The 18,457-nt window shown below is 39.1% G+C and overlaps 1 pseudogene; it reads left to right on the plus strand.

Moving 5' to 3' along the window:
• Positions 1 to 627: 627 nt before the first annotated feature.
• Positions 628 to 12,885, plus strand: LOC136383869 (large ribosomal subunit protein uL1 pseudogene; annotated as a pseudogene).
• Positions 12,886 to 18,457: the final 5,572 nt, after the last annotated feature.

Below are 18,457 nucleotides of genomic sequence, written 5' to 3' on the forward strand. Positions count from 1 at the left end.
GCTTGTTTGTATGAATCCACTGCCTATTACATAGCCTGTCACTTTTTTTTTTTCAAATTGTCTCATTAAAAAAAATTATTGAACCCTAGCCTGTTGGCTCAGCAGTAGAGCATTGGCCCAGCATGTGGAAAATCCAGTACAATTCTTGGTCAGGGCACACAGGAAAAGCAATCATCTGCTTCTCCACCCATCCCCCTCTCGCTTCTCTCTCTCTCTCTCTCTCTCTCTCTCTCTCTCTTCCTCTCCTGCAGCCATGGCTTAGATGAGCAAGTTGGCCCTGGGCACTGAGGAGGGCTCCATGGTCTCACTTCAGGTGCTAAAATAGTTCTGTTGCCAAGCAATGGAGCAGTGGCCCCAGATGGGCAAAACATCAGCCCCAGATGGGGTTGCCAGGTGGATCCCAGTCAGGGTGCATGTGGGAGTCTGTCTCTCCATCTCCCTGCCTCTCACTTAAAAATTCTTATTTATGACATCTTCTTCTTCTGCCAGAGCAGGCTCAGGTTCATGGCAATATGGAAGAGAAGGGATGCAGAAGAACCCCGTAAACAGCTTGGAGGAACCCTTTATGTCACAAGTAGCACATTTGCTTTGCTTCTTCCCCCTTTCCTTTCTCCCATTGTCTGGAAGATGGATGTGGTTCTGGAACTCCAAGTTCCACATGGAGCCATGCGAATGAGGTTCATACCCAAAGAATGGCAGAGCGGTGAGCCAAGGAAGTTGGGTCTCTAATAAACATGGAACCCCCAAATCAGCTCTGGGTTTCCTACCTTCAGACTTCACTCATAGGCAAAAGAGAGTAACATCTATTTTGATTAAGCCATTGTTGTTTTAGCATTTCTGTCACGTACAGAGAATCTAATCCCACATTATGCAGTTTGGAGGCTATGATCAGAGGAATTGTTTTCAGAATTTTAGAACTCAGAAGTAGAAGCTTCAGATGATTGTATGATATGGTCTAGAGTGCAGTTTCAGTTAAAGTGGAGTATAGGGAAAGCCATTTTTCTTGAAAAATTTTAAGAACTGTGAGGCCAGGGTGTGAAAAATAGGGCGTCATCATCATAAATGTTTTCAGGCCACTGATGTGATGGCAAAGGGAGAAAGCCTGGGATGTTGGCAATGGAATCCCCTGTGAATGGAAGACAGTGTTCCGGGGCTTGATAGTCCCTGTGAAATGGAGAGAAAAGGTCGCCAATTAGAAATAAGATGTCCTCAGACAGGGGCGTTTCTGGAGACAAGGGTCTGGAAGCAGCCACAACTGCTACTAGTTGTTACCATTAACTTAGGAGGTGAAGCTCCCACTGGAGAGGCTTTTAGGGGCCTGACATCAGTGAGGGCCAGGTGTCAGGTAAAGTGACATGGTGGAAGGACTTTGCAAACATTTGAGCAATTTGTTCCAGTGACTGGCACATGTGCAACCACTATGAATTTCTTGATTGAATCGCCATAGAACGGGGGTTCTGATGGCACTTGAGAAGAACAGAAACACAGCGATATGTGCCAGATACTGTTCTAAGCATATGGCATGTATTAACTCATCTAATTCTTGCAACAATCTTATGAAGTAGGTATATTCTTATTCACATTTTCAAATGAGAAAATTGAAGCACAAAGTGGTTAAGTCAGTGGTTCTCAAACATTTTGAAGTCAGGTCGCATTTAAAATCCTACAAATAATTGTAGGTGCACTATATACAAATTTCTGAGAAATATGTTATAATACTTAAGTCAAATATTAAAGAAAAAAATAAAATCCAAGCATGCTTTTGTGGCAATTAAAAAAATAAATATGACAAAATTTAATTTATTCTGACATTAAAAACCATTTTTATGTTACATTTTTTGAGTTATACTTTTTAAAATTTATAAAAAAGAGGGGTTAAAAAATTAAAAAACAACAAAAAGGTTTTATATATATATATATATATATAGATACATTCTTAGTAAGATTTAGTAAATTCAGCAGGTCCCGGTGCGAATGTGTTAAGTTTTTTCATTCTTGTGTTTATGAGAAACATGAGCCTGATGTGTCCTAGTGATTTCTTCAATGTTTGGGCATATATTTGAAAGGCAACCTCTTATTTCCTCATCAATACATTGAAGAATTCCTCTCTTTTTACTCTTAATTGTGTTGAGTGCAGAAAACCCCCACCATACATATCATCTTACCTTTACACCAAACAAAGGATAGAAGAAACTTGCCTCCAGTCTTTCTGGGGAACATGGGGGGTAGTGTAAACAATCCAGCACCACAGCTTAACAGCCTTTTACAACCTAATCAGGCAAGTGAGGTGGGGGGTTTGGGCAGACTGTCAGCTTACAGCCAATTCCCCACACCTCTGTCCCTCAAGAATCTAAACTCCAAAAACCCTGTTGGTTTTTGGTCCCCAACAGGCACATATTTCTCTGGAATACCACAGGGCACACCTGGAAATCTTCTAGGCCACACCAGTGTGCCCTGGCACACACTTTGAGAACCACTGGGTTAAGGGTTTGCCCAACAACACATAATAAATGGTAGAGCCAAAATTTGAATGAAGAGTCTAAAGTCTGTGCCTTAAAAACTATTGCATACATTGTCTCTTGTGCAATGCTCCATGCATCTTACTGAAGGGAGGGGAAAATTTGTCCCAGTCTGTGTCTGAGGGGCAAGTAAGTGGAGAACAGACCTGATGAGGGATGGGAGTATGGAAAGGATGAAGGGAGAAGGGTTGTCCTTGGGTGATACATACTGATACCAGAGATGGAGAGCCAGGCAAACAGGAGTTAGGAGGAAGGTTAGAGAAATGTAAGACTCTTCGGAGAGAGAGGAAGTAAGAATTAGGCAGCCCTCCTTTTGTTTGCCAGGGTGTCTGTCAGAGATATCTACATCAAACATTAAGCTAAAAATGCAGAGCATTTCGATTTACTTACTAGAGGTCCCATGTACTCATGCTTAATTAATGCTGTTCATAATGAAATGGGGAAATAAAACCTACAACGGAGGTATATACTTTGCATGCTTGTTTTGCCTTCTAGAGAAATCAGTGGGAAAATTTACAAAAATTGAGGAGAATGAAAATCCAGAGTTAAAGGAAAAGATGGAGGATAAAATTTATGTAACTTTAGAAATCAGTGAATGAATTGGTAAATCAAAATGCAGAGTGACCAAAGTCTTTGCTCAATGAACAAGGACTGTCCTTTTACCTTCTGCAAACTATCCCAATGTGTCCAGCTGGGGAAATGTGTATAATGCTGTTTTGCACTATCTCAGCAAAAGTGGTATTTTCTCTCTGTAACATGCGGACTTAAGCTGCTAGAGATGACACTAGGCTGATTAGGCTTTTGAATTTTTGCTAATCTGATGGCTGAAAAATATATTGCCTTTGTTTTAATTTGATATTTTTCTAACTAAAATTAAGATTGACCATCTTTTAATATGCTAATTGAACATTTTTATTCTTCTGTGAATGCATCTTTATATCCTTTGCTTATTTTCTATTGAGTTGTTCATCTTTTTAAATTGATATATAGGCATTCTTTATATATTTTGATTTTAAATATTTGGTCAGCTATATGTGTTGCATATAACTGTGTAAGTCTGTATCTTGTATTTTTCCTTTATTTGTGGTTTTTTTTGTCATATAAAAGATTTTCATTTTAATGTGGTCATATTTGTCATTTTTTAAAGAAATTATTGGATGGTTTGTAGTTTTTGTGTCTTATTTATGAAATCACTCCCTATTCCATGGTCATAAAAATTGTATATTTTTTCTAAAAGTTTAGAAATGTACTTTTCTTCTTTAGAAGTTAATTAATTTGGAATTACATTTTACATACAAAAAAATTCCAAATGGATTAACATCTAAGAATGGTAAGGAGCTAATTTATACCAATATAATTTATTAAATCGCCCATCCTAGTCGATAGAGACTGGGAAAACAAAGACTTCACCCCCGGATTGACCTTTCTTCCCTCAGCATATTGCTGGTCATGCAGTTTAGACCATCTGACTTTTCATATTACTTTTCATGCAGTTTGGACCTTCCCCTGGTAGGTCACTAGTCATACGGTAGAGCCCCTCGGAGGAAGAGCAAGGGGGCAGAAAATAGACTCTTAAGACGCCCATACAAGTCCCGGCACAACCACTCCCTTAAGCATTAAGCCCTGAATACAATGAAACTGGCAGTTCCTTAAAAATTTGAACACAATTTATCTATCTCTGGCCCAAGAGAGAAAAAAACCATATATGTTATAAAAAGATTTGAATATAAATGTTCATAGCAGCTTTATGAAGAAAAATAAAAATACTGAAAACATCTCAAATGACCATCAACTGATGAATGAATAAGGAATTTGGTATGTCCATATAATGAAGTTAAGTAAGAGTCTCCGTTCTGATTTTTTTTTTATTTTTATTTTTTTTATATAATTTTATTTTTTTAATGGGGTGACATCAATAAATCAGGATACATATATTCAAAGATAACAAGTCCAGGTTATCTTGTCGTTCAATTATGTTGCATACCCACCACCCAAAGTCAGATTGTCCTCTGTCACCTTCTATCTTGTTTTCTTTGTGCCCCTCCCCACCCCCTATCCCTCTCCCATTCCCCCCTCCCCCCCCGTAACCACCACACTCTTATCAATGTCTCTTAGTTTCACTATTATGTCCCACCTACGTATGGAATAATACAGTTCCTGGTTTTTTCTGATTTACTTATTTCGCTTCGTATCATGTTATCAAGATCCCACCATTTTGCTGTAAATGTTCCGATGTCATCATTTCTTATGGCTGAGTAGTATTCCATAGTGTATATGTGCCACATCTTCTTTATCCAGTCATCTATTGACGGGCTTTTTGGTTGTTTCCATGTCCTGGCCACTGTGAACAATGCTGCAATAAACATGGGGCTGCATGTGTCTTTACGTATCAATGTTTCTGAGTTTTTGGGATATATACCCAGTAGAGGGATTGCTGGGTCATAAGGTAGTTCTATTTTCAGTTTTTTGAGGAACCACCATACTTTCTTCCATAATGGTTGTACTACTTTACATTCCCACCAACAGTGGATGAGGGTTCCTTTTTCTCCACAGCCTCTCCAACATTTGCTGTTACCTGACTTGCTAATAACAGCTAATCGAACAGGTGTGAGGTGGTATCTCATTGCCGTTTTGATTTGCATTTCTCTAATAGCTAAAGAAGATGAGCATCTTTTCATATATCTGTTGGCCATTTGTATTTCTTCCTGGGAGAAGTGTCTATTCATATCCTCTTCCCATTTTTTTATTGGATTGTTTGTTTGTTTGTTGTTGAGTTTTATGAGTTCTTTGTATATTTTGGATATTAGGCCCTTATCTGAGCTGTCGTTTGAAAAAATCATTTCCCATTTAGTTGGCTTTCTGTTTATTTTGTTATCAGTTTCTCTTGCTGAGCAAAAACTTCTTAGTCTGATGTAGTCCCATTCATTAATTTTTGCCTTCACTTCTCTTGCCATTGGAGTCAAATTCATAAAATGCTCTTTAAAACCCAGGTCCCTGAGTTGAGTACCTATGTCTTCTTCTATGTACTTAATTGTTTCAGGTCTCATGTTTAGATCTTTGATCCATTTTGAGTTAATTTTTGTACAGGGGGAGAGACTGTAGTCCAGTTTCATTCTTTTGCATGTGGCTTTCCAGTTTTCCCAGCACCATTTATTGAAGAGGCTTTCTTTTCTCCATTGTGTGTTGTTGGCCCCTTTATCAAAAATTATTTGACTATATATATGTGGTTTTATTTCTGGACTTTCTATTCTGTTCCATTGGTCTGAGTGTCTATTTTTCTGCCAATACCATGCTGTTTTGATTGTCGTGGCCCTATAATATAGTTTGAAGTCAGGTATTGAAATGCCCCCAGCTTCATTCTTTTTCTTTAGGATTGCTTTGGCTATTCGGGGTTTTTTATAGTTTCATATAAATCTGATGATTTTTTGCTCTATTTCTTTAAAAAATGTCATTGGAAGTTTGATGGGAATTGCATTAAATTTGTATATTGCTTTGAGTAATATAGCCATCTTGATTATATTTATTCTTCCTAGCCAAGAACAAGGTATATTCTTCCATCTCATTATATCTTTTTCGATTTCCCTTAACAATGGTTTATAGTTTTCATTATATAAGTCCTTTACATTCTTTGTTATGTTTATTCCTAAGTATTTTATTTTTTTTGTTGCAATCGTGAAGGGGATTGTTCTTTTGAGTTCCTTCTCAGTTGTTTCATTGTTGGCATATAGAAAGGCTATTGACTTCTGTATGTTAATTTTGTATCCTGCGACCTTACTGTATTGGCTTATTGTTTCTAGTAGTCTTTTTGTGGATTCTTTGGGGTTTTCGATGTATAGGATCATATCATCTGCAAAAAGTGATACCTTTACTTCTTCTTTTCCGATATGGATGCCTTTTATTTCTTTGTCTTGTCTGATTGCTCTGGCTAGAACCTCTAGTACCACATTAAATAAGAGTGGAGAGAGTGGACAACCCTGTCTTGTTCCTGATTTAAGGGGGAAAGCCTTCAGTTTAGTGCCATTTAATATGATGTTAGCTGATGGTTTATCATATATGGCCTTTATCATGTTGAGATATTTTCCTTCTATACCCATTTTGTTGAGAGTCTTAAACATAAAATTGTGTTGTATTTTATCGAAAGCCTTTTCTGCGTCTATTGATAAGATCATGTGGTTTCTGTTCTTTGTTTTGTTGATATGGTGTATTACATTAACCGTTTTACGTATGTTGAACCATCCTTGAGATTCTGGGATGAATCCCACTTGATCATGATGTATTATTTTTTTAATATGTTGTTGTATTCGATTTGCTAGTATTTTGTTTAGTATTTTAGCATCTGTATTCATTAGAGATATTGGTCTGTAGTTTTCTTTTTTTGTGCCATCCTTGCCTGGTTTTGGTATGAGGGTTATGTTGGCTTCGTAAAATGTGTTTGGAAGTATTGCTTCTTCTTCAATTTTTTGGAAGACTTTGAGTAGAATAGGAACCAAGTCTTCTTTGAATGTTTGATAAAATTCGCTGGTATAGCCGTCAGGGCCTGGACTTTTATTTTTGGGGAGGTTTTTAATGGTTTTTTCTATTTCTTCTCTACTAATAGGTCTGTTTAGGCTTTCTGCTTCTTCTTGACTCAGTCTAGGAAGGTTGTATTTTTCTAGGAATTTATCCATTTCTTCTAGGTTGTTGAATTTAGTGGCATAAAGTTTTTCATAGAATTCTACAATAATTCTTTGTATATCTACGGTGTCCATGGTGATTTCTCCTCTTTCATTTTGGATTTTGTTTATATGAGTTCTTTCTCTTTTTTCCTTGGTAAGTCTTGCCAAGGGTTTGTCAATTTTGTTGATCTTTTCAAAGAACCAGCTCCTTGTTCTATTAATTTTTTCTATAGTTTTTCTGTTCTCTAATTCATTTATTTCTGCTCTGATTTTTATTATCTCCTTTCTTCGGCTGGTTTTGGGTTGTCTTTGTTCTTCTTTTTCTAGTTCCTTAAGGTGGGAAGTTAAGTGGTTCACTTGGGCTCTCTCTTGTTTGTTCATATATGCCTGAAGTGATATGAACTTCCCTCTTATCACTGCTTTTGCTGCATCCCATAGATTCTGATATGTCGTATTGTCATTTTCATTAGTCTGTATATATCTTTTGATCTCTGCACTTATTTCTTCTTTGACCCATTCATTTTTTAAAAGTATGTTGTTTAGTTTCCACATTTTTGTGGGATTTTTTTCCTCTTTTTTGCAGTTGAATTCTAGTTTCAAGGCTTTATGATCAGAAAATATGCTTGGTACAACTTCAATTTTTCTGAATTTGCTGATGTTGTTTTTGTGGCCCAACATATGGTCAATTCTTGAGAATGATCCATGTACACTGGAGAAAAATGTATACTCAGTCACTTTGGGATGAAATGTCCTGTAGATGTCTATCATATCCAGGTGCTCTAGTGTTTTGTTTAAGGCCACTATGTCTTTGTTGATTCTCTGTTTGGATGACCGATCTAGAGCCGTCAGCGGTGTATTGAGGTCTCCAAGTATGATTGTGTTTTTGTCAGTTTTTGTTTTAAGATCAATAAGTAGCTGTCTTATATATTTTGGTGCTCCTTGGTTTGGTGCATATATATTAAGAATTGTTATGTCTTCTTGATTCAGTGTCCCCTTAGCCATTATGAAATGGCCATTTTTGTCTCTGAGTACTTTTCCTGTCTTGTAGTCAGCATTATCCGATATGAGTATTGCTACACCTGCTTTTTTTTGGATGTTATTTTCTTGGAGTATTGTTTTCCAGCCTTTCACTTTGAATTTGTTTTTATCCTTGTTACTTAGATGAGTTTCCTGTAGGCAGCATACAGTTGGATTTTCTTTTTTAATCCATTCTGCTACTCTGTGCCTTTTTATTGGTGAGTTTAATCCGTTTACATTTAGTGTAATTATTGATACTTGTGGGTTCCCTATTGCCATTTTATATCTTGCTTTCTGTTAGTTTTGTGTCTTGTTTGATCCTTCTCTTTTGTTTTTCTATCTTTTGTTTTTATTTGGTTGTATTCCATACATCTTTCCACTGTTGCTATCTTTTTTATCTCATGTGCTTCTGTGGTGGTTTTTTCAATGGTGGTTACCTTTGAATAATGAAAAGGGTCCCTACCCTGTTCATTGTAGCGAACTATTTTGTGAGTACTTTTGCACTCCATCGTCCTTTGCTACTGTTAATCTCCATCTTCTCCCCCTCTTTCTTTTTGTTGTTGTCACAGTTTAAATTTGGTTTTATTGTGTTCCTCTTGGAGCTTTTACTTGTGGCTCTGTTTTTTTTTGTTCTTTGTATCTGATTGGAGAGCCCCCTTTAGTAATTCCTGGAGTGGGGGTTTTCTGATGATAAATTCCCTCATCTTTTCTGTATCTGTGAATGTTTTTATTTCTCCTTCATATTTGAAGGATAGCTTTGATGGGTATAGTATTCGTGGCTGAAAGTTCCTCTCTTTCAGGACTTTAAATATTGGGGTCCATTCTCTTCTAGCTTGTAGAGTTTCTGCTGAGAAATCTGATGATAATCTAATGGGCCTTCCTTTATATGTTGTATTCTTCTTTTCCCTGGCTGCCTTGAGAATTTTTTCTTTGCTGTTGGTTTGTGTCAATTTCATTATGATATGCCTTGGAGTAGGTTTGTTGGGGTTAAGAAACCTTGGAGTTCTGTTTGCTTCTTGAACTTGAGGCTTTAGTTCTTTCCACAGGCTTGGGAAGTTCTCATCTATTATTTGTTTGAGTATGTTCTCCATTCCATTTTCTCTCTCTTCTCCCTCTGATATACCTATTATTCTTATGTTATTCTTTTTGATGGAGTCAGATAATTCTTGTAGGGCTATCTCATTTTTTTTAATTTTTGATTCTCTTTCTTCTTCTCTCTGTTGTGCCTCAAGTTGCTTGTCTTCTATTTCACTAATCCTCTCTTCTATCTGACCTGTTCTATTAGCTAAGCTTGTTACTTCGTTTTTCAGCTCGTGAATTGAGTTTTTCATCTCTGTTTGATTTGTTTTTATAGTTTCAATTTCCTTGGACATATATTCTTTGTGTTCATTGAGTTGTTTTCTGAGCTCCCTAAATTGCCTTTCTGTGTTTTCTTGTATATCTCGGAGGATTTTTAGGATTTCTATCTTGAATTCTCTGTCATTTAGCTCCAAGGTTTCCAATATATTAAATTTTTTCTCCATAGATTTTTCCTCATCTAGCTGTGTTACCTCTCTTTCTTTTGTATCCATGATGTTCGATTTTCTCTTCCTTAATGGCATCTGAGGGTGGTTTTGTTGATAGTATTAATGAGATTTAATAAAGAATAAAAAGTTTAAAAAAATAATTAAAAAAAAATCGAAAAAAGTTGTTTTTTTTTTTAAAAAAAATTAATAATGTAATAAAAATAAAATAAAATAAAAATTAAAAAAAAAAAAAAAAGGAAATTATTCCCCCCCTCCTTTTTTCCTCTCCTCTCCTCTCCCCTCTTTCTTGATAAAATCTTGTGGTGGACTGTGAATTATAACAAACAATGCCTGTGATGGAGGGCCTGAATTGGGGAAAAGTAATAAAGGGGGAAAAAAAAAAAAAAAAAAAAAAAAAGAAAAGAAAAAAGAAGAAAAAAAAAAAGAGCGTATGGACCCACAAAAAGCAAATAAGGAAAAAATTTGGGTCAAGAATAAAATGATTTGCTTTTAGGTGTTGGTTGTCTAAGAGTTATGATGAGAGGATTAAGAGGAAAACTGGGGGACAAATTAAAAAATTACTATTGTATTTAGTGGAACAAGAACTAGATAATATGGAGAGCCAGGGATGGGAGCACTGCTAGTGAGTTAAAAAGGTGAAGTAAAAACCCCCCAGAATGCCACAAACATAAGTTTGAGTCCCAGATAAGATAATTTGTTTGTTATTGAGGTTTGAGTGAGAGGAGATGTAAAGGAGAAAGGAAGAAACTAATATAGAGGGAGAAAAGAAAGAGAGAGAGAGAAAAAAAAGAGGGAACCACTAAAAGAAGAAAAAAGAAAGGAGAGAGAGAGAGAGAGTTAAGGGTTTTGGAGTGCAACCCTCATAGAGAGAAAGGAAGAGAAGAGAAAAGATAATGGGAGATGTAACACTTATGGGTAGTGTAGTTCAAGGAGAGGAGAGAGTAAGACCGGTAGAGAGTTAATCGGCCAAATTGGAGGAGGAAAAAAAAAGTATCAAGAATGAAGATAAGAGAAACAAACGAACAAATATAATAAAATGGGATAGGTTATAAAGTCTGCAGATTATTCTTGATTTTGAGAGGTTATCTTCTTGCTTTTTCTTTTCTCTCCCTCTTTCTGGTCGGTGACTCTGTACCCCGGGTTTTGCCCCTTTGCCACGCTCAGGTGGAGGTTTGCAGTTGATAAGTCTCTATGGCAATGTCATGTATTGTGCTTTAGTCTTGTTGGCAGTCTAGGCTATTAGCATTTATAGGCTCCGACAGTGAGAGAGTCCGTGTTTTAGAGCCTTTCTCCTAGTCTTTCCTTCCTCAATTAGTAGCCTGATAATCCAGCTATGGGGTTGCTGCTGCCTCTGCCTGGATAGTAAGAGGCTCAAAGAGCTGGCAACTCCCCGCTCTATTTCCACTCAGCACAGGGCTCTGGGTAAGGCTCAGTCAGTCAGAGCTGCTAGCATAATCAGGTGGGCTTTCCGGCCATTCAAAGACCTCTGGCTCTGCCACTTTGTCCGGTAACACAAGCGCGTGTCCACTTCCGGGGCGCTTGGAGGAAACGCTCACTCACTGGCTGCGCGCGCAGACCAGGATATCCGGCCAGCAGTCTCACGCTCTGAGTGAAACCCCCAACCGCAGGGAAAAGTTGCAGCGTTGGAATTGAGTCTCGCTCCGTCCCCGTGCGCGGCTTTTGCAAGGCGCTGGGGCGGCCCGAGATTCCGCTTTGGCCCACACAAAGGCCCCTGACTCTGCCCCTCTGTGCGATAACACGGGCGCGCACTGCAGAGGCACTCGGAGGAATCGCTCACTCCCTATCTGCGCGCGCAAACCAGGATATGAGGCCGGCCGCGTTTCCCTCTGAGTGAAACACCCTCAGGCACGGAAAATCTCCACCGTTGGAATTAGTTCTCACTCCCTCCCGTGCGTGGCTTTCCCAGGGCGCTGGGGCTGCCCAGAGACTCTGCCCTCGGCCCACAGAAAGGCCTCTGACCCTGCCTCTCCGTGAGGCAACACGGGCACTGACTCCCGGGGCCTAGGAAGAAATCTCTCGCCCACTAACTGCGCACCAGCCAGGAGACCGGGTAAAATGGCCGCGCCGCTTGTCTTTCTTTGTTTGGGTTTGGCGCGAGTGTTAGCTTGTATTGCCCGGGTTGCCACAGGATCAGATTTTCCTCGCCTTGGATCTCCGTGCCACAGCCTGGTTCGGCCGTTTGTTTCGCGGCCTGGATGTATTCACCCCCTTTGCCCGCCTCAGTTTCTATATTCACAGTTACCAGAGAAAGCCGTCCTGTTTAGGTTAGTGAGGAAGGCGGAGCATTTCTTACTCCCTATTTCCTTCGGGGTTTGGTTATATATTTAGCCAATTTTTCACTCAATCATACCTTTGGGTGTATTGCGAAGCATCTGGAAGCTCCAAGTATAGGTTTTTCTGTTTCTGGTTGAAGATCTTGTTGAGTTTTGGGGGAGATTTATCGGTATCGCTTCCTACCCCGCCATTACTCTCCTCCGTTCTGATTTTTGCAACATAAGTTACCACGAGCAGCAAAGCCTCCTTAGACACCCTCTACAAGGCAGTGTGGGAAATGCTGCATAGGAACCAGTGCAAGTGCCACAAGTCTTTGGAGACTGCAGATCAGCATGAAGAACTATGACCCTCAGAAGACCAAATGCTTCTCGGCACTGTCAGGCTTAAACCTGCTTCCCACCCCCAGTTCTCTGTCTGTGTTCTGGGGGACCAACAGCACTATGACGAGGCCAAGGGTGTGGATATCCAACACATGGACATCGAAGCTCTGAAGAAACTCGAGCAGAGTAAGAAACTGGTCAAGAAGCAGGGCAGGAAGTGTGATGCCTTTTGGCTTCAGAATCTCTGATCAAGCAGACCCCGTGAATCCTGGGCCCAGGCTTAGTGAGGCTGGCAGGTTTCCGTCTTTGCTGACCCACAGTGAGAACGTGGTGGCTAAAGGCCATGAAGTGAAATCCACCATCAAGTTCCAGATGAAGAGGGCACTGTGTCTGGCGGTGGCTGTTGGCCACGTGAAGATGACAAAGGATGAGCTTGCATACAACATCCTTTTGTGCCTGTCCATTTCCTGGTGTCATTGCTCAAAAAAAACTGGCAGAATGCTCGAGCTTCATACATCAAAAGCACATGAGCAAGCCCCGGCAGCTGTACTGAAATGCAGCTTAACAAGCTGTACTGCTACCATTAAAAAAACTTAAATGAATAAATAGTAATATCTATAATAAATAGGAAAAATAGAATTGTCATAGAAATTACATGATGCCATTTATGCAAAATCCTATAGCAACAAAATGTATGGTGACAAAAAGCAAAGTGCTGGTTGTTTGTCTGGGGAGGGAGAAATTATAAAGTGCATCAGGGAATTTTTTAAGGTGACGAGTGTGTTCATTGCACTGATTGTGGTGATAGTTTCATAGATACTTACATATTACAAAACTTATTAAATTGCACACTTAAATATACATAGCTTATTTTAGGTTCATTTTACTACCAATAAACTTATAAAAATAGATATATTCAGACAGAATTTCTTCTGTTGTACCTGAGCAGATAAATGAACTAATAACGAAGTAACTAACATCAACATTTTAGAAGTCAAAGACTTTGCCAAATTTTCAAAATTTCTCTTTTCTTAAGTTTTTAATGGACAGCTCAGTTACATTACTTATTCATAAAGAAAACACTTTTTAGTTAATCATGGCATGTATATACCAGTGTGCCCATATCATATATCCCTTGCATTAAAATTTTTGATTAACCCCAGAATGACTTTGCTGATATCACCCAATGTGGTGAGAAATTAACCTCTTAAGCAGAGAGAAGGATGTTGGGTGTTGGATTTTTTTTTTATACCTAGGAAATAAAAAGAACTTAAGATTCTCTGTATAAAATGTGACCTTAGAATAATTTCACTCTGGTATCGTTTGCTAAAAAAAAAAAAAAAAAATTAGTTCTTTTTAGAGACAGGGCACAGAAAAAGAAAGAGAGAAAAGGGGGGAGGAGCAGGAAGCATCAACTCCCATATGTACCTTGACTGGGCAAGCCCAGGAGTGACCTCAACATTCTAGGTTGATGCTTATCCACTGTGCCACCACAGGTCAGGGCAAAAAATGGTTTTTATTTTCTTAAAAAATAAAACGTCTCACCTTTGATAATAAGATACTATAAGCATGACCTCTCCCATTCCTGTTCTTGAACTGATGTAAATAAACATCTCATAATCTTTAACTTCAAATGAGAGCCACCTCAAGGCAGTCATGCATAAGGCCCAACATACTGTGTCTTCTGTTGGTAAATGTCCCTTCTCAAACCTTTTCAAAATTTCTCTTTAGGAGAGTCATCGGTGTGCCAATACGAAAATTAGTCTCTTCATTATGGTTACAAATCACCTAAAATGTTATTACAGAGTTGGAGAGTCACATTATCTACCAGACCTGGTTCCACATAATTTTAGAGTATTTTCAAGAATTCCCCCCAAAATTAATACCCTTCAGAAAATATGCAGCATTATTTTGAATAAAATTTTACTGTTATGTGGCTGGTAGGTTGCTTGACTAATATCATGGTGCACAGACATGTCTTTTTATTTTTGAAAAAATAATTGGACATTTAATTTAAATGTAAAAATTGGCATTGATGCATTAGTTCTTCATGGAGGAATCAAGACTTAAAATACATTTACAATAACATAATGTTAATAAAAATAGAAACCAGCCACATACTAAGGTCATTTTAGTTAATGACTATAATTTAAATATAAGAAAATTAACTTTTCTTGATTCAAATTAATGAAATCTTTAAAAAGGTTCATCAGAGAATATCATTTAAGAGGCCAATGTCATTTTTAGACACGTTCTGAAATTCAAATTCTTTCTGTAGCAGAATTACAGAATAATGTTTTAATAAAATTTGTTTCTCTAAGACCTGTCAGATCTCCATTTCTTCAGGAGATACTTTCACCAGTTAGCTCTTTCATTTCTCAGGTTAAACTTTATTCATTGCTGTTAGGAATATTCATGACATTAAGAATGTTAGAGGCCTGACCAGGCAGTGGTGCAGTGGATAGAGTGTGTCAGACTGGGATGCAGAGGACCCAGGTTCGAGACCCCGAGGTCACCAGCTTGAGCGAGGGCTCATCTGGTTTGAGCAAAGCTCACCAGCTTGGACCCAAGGTCGCTGGCTCAAGCAAGGGGTTACTCACACTGCTGTAAGCCCCTGGTCAAGGCACATACGAGAAAGCAATCAATGAACAACTAAGGTCTCGCAAGGAAAAACTGATAATTGATGCTTCTCATCTCTCTCCATTCCTGTCTGTCTGTCCCTACCTATCCCTCTCTCTGACTCTCTCTCTGTTCCTGTAAAAAAAAAAAAAAAAGAAAAAAAAAAAAGAATGTTAGAGAAATTATATCCATTGCTTTTTCAGCTAATCAAAATGACAAGGACAGTCTTGCCATATTGAACAGATATCCTTAAAGGCATGCAATCAGTATACCCCCATACAATTTCAAGGGAGCCACTCAAAATATCAGAGATGTAATCAAAGGCATATCTGGCCCCTCCTTGAGAAGAAAAATGAACAAATTAAAACTGACACTATAAAGAATATATAATCCATTGGAGTTTCTATTGTATATATGAGTTCAATATGTCCAGGGTCCTGTTTAGATAATTAATTTGTGTGCTTGCACAGACTATGAGGATTAACAGCAGAATTTCAAGCCAAAGGATGTCTCAGCTGAGGCTTTCCAGCAGAAAGTTCTTGAAAGTAATGCCCAGGCCTTTAACATAACCAACTAAACGTGCTCCACTTACGGAGCAGATAGTTATGTTACAAGAATGTTCATTTTCATTGTGAGGTTCTAAGAAAGAGATTAATATCAGGACTACATTGACCACAAGTATTGCAAACATCACAAAATGTGGGTCACCTCGCTTGCAAGACATTTATTTTATTTAACATCTCTATGTCCTCTTCTATTGGGGCATGAAAAATTGTAACTGTAGATTTTTTTTTTTTTTTTTACAGAGAGAGAGTCAGAGAGAGGGATAAATAGGAACAGACAGACAGGAATAGAGAGAGGTGAGAAGCATCAATCATTAGTTTTTCGTTGCGACACTTTAGTTGTTCATTGATTGCTTTCTCATATGTGCCTTGACCGTGGGGCTACAGCAGACTGAGTAACCCCTTGCTCGAGCCATCGACCTTGGGTCCAAGCTGGTGAGCTTTTGCTCAAACCAGATGAGCCCGTGCTCAAGCTGGCGACCTTGGGGTCTCGAACCTGAGTCCTCCGCATCCCAGTCTGATGCTCTATCCACTGCGCCACAGCCTGGTCAGGCGACTGGAACTGTAGATCTTAATAAGGACAATGAGAGTTCCTAATGGAGGCCTAAGATGACTGGTCCAAGTACGTAAGCAGCAAAGTCGGCAATCTTGCCAGCACCCACCGAGAGCAATCCAGTCCACCACAACCATTCTTGAAGATTTGCATGACCATTTTTACTTGCTCATGGATCTTATTCTGGTAAATGTCATAATAGGAAACGTTGCTTTTGTTGTTTTATTTTAAAATGCAATTTTCTTCAATAAAAATCCTGGAGTTCATAGACAATCCCAGATTAACTTAAAAGCATTTATCTGTGCTCTTGACTGTAGCATTTGCTTCTGGAAAAGCTCCTGTGAATCCCAGAGTTAACAGAAGGAGAGAAACTGTAGGTATAGGATAGAGTATGATTCAGCCTTCAAATCTCAGACTTTCACATCCCCATACAGGCTTCACGAGCATCCGCAAGCCCGTCATGACCCAGTCTTCATCCGAGTTCAGCAGGAAGTGGGTGTGGCCTGGGCTGCACCTGTTCTCTTTCCTCTATGGGGAGTGCCGAGCTGCACCTCCCAGGATAATCCCTGCCATCTTTGCTACCACTGCTAGGAAGACATTGTGTTCTAGTGGCACCTGGCTCTGGGCCATGTAATCATAGATGTCAGTAAATATATATATTGTCGTTGAAATGAATGCATCATTGGCTGTGAAGCTCAATTTAAAAGGAGAAGGGTACTCATCAAGCATGTAGCTTCACAAACTGATTACTTAAAAGATGGATTGGATTTATGTATATGTGTATAATGCAGTGGGCCTAGTGAGGTCTGATTGTAGTGTAGCAGGAAAGCAACTCAATGGAGGATTGACACTCAGATAACTATAAGAGGAAAAGAGAATTTATTAGTTAAAGCCAGTGGAGCACGCGGGGCCAGTAGCTCCAAAGACACGTGCTCCCGAAATCAGATTTCTTACATCTTATATACCCTTTACAGAACACAAGTTCACATACACGGGTCTCGTGATTCCTTTGTCTAGAGGTACATACGTCAATCACAGGATTTCAGGATGGGAGGGGGCTCACATGGTGTCAGAGGATAAGCGTTTGTAAATCGCCCATTAAGGAGAAAGAAAGGGGAGAGGAAGGGGCTACTCAAATCTCCCTTCCACCTCCAGCATTTCTAGCTGTTTACCTTCCTCCTCACAGGTGTGGGGAAGGGAGGGGGTCCAAGTCTCCTTCTTCCTTCCTCTCAAAACCTTCTAATATCAAAACCTCTCCATATACAAGATAACAGCCCTTACTGAGCAGAAATTCGATCGGCCATCTTGAGCTGGTGTAAATCACACACAAGTATAAAAATCATATTTACAAACTCTCTCTGAACGCTTGGCCTAAATCATAAAATGCCTTTTAAGCCTTTCAGTAAAAGGGGGTTTCTTATCTCAGTAGTATCAGGCCAGGAAATCTCAAGCCAGGAGACAGTAAAGAACTATCACAGAAGCACCTCTAATTGTTTGTGGTGGGTGTTACAACACCGGTACAATAGGGTCAATGCAATGTGCTGACTACTGTAAGAGAGCTCAAGCCATTGAAGTGTTTTAAGCATCCTTTGATCTGATTTTATGTTGTTGAAAATGTCAGTCTTGCCTTTATGTTTGATGCCTGAGAACATTCTATGCTCAATGTGTTGTTATGGGCAACATTTCCTGCAAAAACCAGTGAGAGTTTTTAATGAAAACATTTTGTGGATTTTCCCATCAGACATCTTTGTTTCCTCCTGATCAGTTTTCTTGGACACATGCAGTAGGTTCATTTTTACACAAACAGTATGTTGGTGGCAAATGCAAGCGGAAATATGAAGTCTAAACACCACAGGTGCAGAACAGGAGCTACCGAAGGACATGCCCTAAAAAGGGAGAATGAGAAAATAGATCCTCAGGGAGGCCTCACTCCCAGATGGAATGAACTTTCAAAACAGAAAGAGCCTGCAAGAAGGAAAGTTAAAATGCCAATATCTGTCTTGGGATGTGAAGAACAGCAAGTGTTCTTGATTCAACCCAAACGTGGCCAGCTGACCCCAATGTCTGGCTGACCCTAACATAGCTGGCTGACCCAAGATTTTGCCCATCCCTTGAACGAAACTTGAACCTTATGTAAAACTGAAGTCATTTGGAAATCATTTGAAAATATTTTTCCTCTCTTTGTCTTCTGGTTTGAACTGAGAGTGCTCTTAGGAGAGCCATGTGGAACCACAGGGGAGAGAGGTCAGTTTTTCTCTTGCATGTGTTTTTATGACCATTTCCCTTACAAGCATTAGCCAAGGAAGGAATGATGAACATTGAGAAACTCCCTGATTTGTGCAGGGGGGTGGGAGCACATGCAGTTTCCCACTGAGGCAATGTGGTAGGAG

This window comes from Saccopteryx leptura, chromosome 12, assembly GCF_036850995.1.
Source record: "Saccopteryx leptura isolate mSacLep1 chromosome 12, mSacLep1_pri_phased_curated, whole genome shotgun sequence".
In the NCBI taxonomy this organism is placed as follows: domain Eukaryota; kingdom Metazoa; phylum Chordata; class Mammalia; order Chiroptera; family Emballonuridae; genus Saccopteryx; species Saccopteryx leptura.